A 1,950-nucleotide genomic window follows, 5' to 3' on the forward strand; every position below is an offset into this window, starting at 1 on the left:
AAATACATACATACATATACGTATATTTTTTATATATGTGCAGACCTATGTATGTATTTTGGCAGTCAAGCTTCTTTAATGGTGCTCAGCCAATATTTATTGACAGACTCTTAGTTTTCTTAAAACTATATTACTTGTTTTCTAAAACAGTAAAAAAACTTTCACTTGTTTCTCTTTTAAAACAAAAAGAAAACTGAAAAAATCATTATCTATAAAGACGAGGTGAACAAATGTCTCTTTCATTTATAACCCTCAAAAAGATAGCAATAATAATAATAATAATAATAATAATAATAATAATAATAATAATGTGTAAATAAAGTCAATGTATGTTGCCAAATAAATATTTTTTGTGTTAAACCAAGGATACATACGTCAGATCTTAAAATGCGAAGACGAAGAATGGTATTGCATTATGGGTTCAAACATCACGGTAATTTTAAAAGTGAGTTGAAGCGCTTAAAATACATGAATCGAGCGATATCTTTTTGGAGTTTTGTATCACTGTTCTTTTAATCTTGAAATTCAAAATGGCGGTTTTGTAACGTCACAGATAAGATTGAGTTATGTTCCTCATGTATCTCTCGCTATTCTTGAAAAAAATCTACGCAATCTCGAAAGAGTAATGTTAGCATAATTTAAAGATGATATCAGATGTTTTTATTCGCCGTTGCCTTTGGATTTGAAACTATGTTATTTGATTGGTAGCCGATAATGCATTGTCTCTTCAAAACATAAATAAAAAAGAAAACATGACAAACTAAAGCACAATAGCTGGCAGCGGTTGTTTTATCCGGCAGAGAAAAATAAGAGACGCCATATTTTACTGAAAAAATGATGCTTACAAGAACGTATATACGAGTAGATATCAGTATACATGCACACACTTTCATACCCACATGAAGAAATGCATAGTAAGTTTCTAATGTCCGTTATAATTCTATCTATATATATATCCATATTTCTGTCTATTCATCTAAGAATATATATATATATATATTTATATGCATACATGTATGTACGTAGCAAACATGCTGTAGAAGATTTTGTCATTTAAACCGTATGACGTACAGATGTCTCACTATTATTTCGTTCCTTGATGATTTTTATATTCCATAAAGTCCTATAGCGATGGATGCATGCGGATGTTCCTTGCTCATGCAGCACAATCATGCTTAACTTGAAACGGTTGTCATCTGACAAAATGAGGCAATCATGTTACACACACAGACACTCACACACACACACACACACACACACACACATATATATATATATATATATATATGTGTGTGTGTGTGTGTGTGCGTGTGTGTGTGTGTGTGTGTATATATATATATTCTGTAAATAATAACAATATTTTATAAGCTTATAAGCGATCACTGTGTGTTGACTAAAGAAAATACTCTAATATTGGGGCATATAACCCTCGACGGAAAAAATGGGGTTTTTGTAGGCATGGAACTCGAATCCACATCTGTTTTCGTGACAAGTATGCTACCATTTAAACCAACGTACCCACCTACTCATTCCCGTAAAATTAAGAACTACAATGTCATAGAGTTTAGAGGGGTTTTTTTAATGTGAAAACTTGTGTTGAAACAAATATTGTTATACTTGTGGATGGTCGGTTTTCTTTTCTTTTCTTTCTTTCTTTCTTTATTTATTTATTTATTGCCAATTAACTACAAGCACTATTTACTCCATTTCCACTTTAGTTTAAATTCGAATTACTTTTAGCTTTTACGCCTGTGAAGGTACTTTCATCACATATTCCGTGACCTCAAGAATAATTCTGTCCCATATGATTCGTCTTGTGCTGCTTATTGCATTGTGTCCTTTTGTGCTATGTATCTCTATCTGCTCTTACGTTTACGTCTGTATGTGAGTGTGTGTGTGTGTATGTGTGTGTGTGTGTGTGTGTGTGTGTGTGTGTGTGTGTGTGTGTGT

The sequence above is a fragment of the Octopus bimaculoides genome, chromosome 25 (genome assembly GCF_001194135.2).
Source record: "Octopus bimaculoides isolate UCB-OBI-ISO-001 chromosome 25, ASM119413v2, whole genome shotgun sequence".
NCBI lineage: Eukaryota > Metazoa > Mollusca > Cephalopoda > Octopoda > Octopodidae > Octopus > Octopus bimaculoides.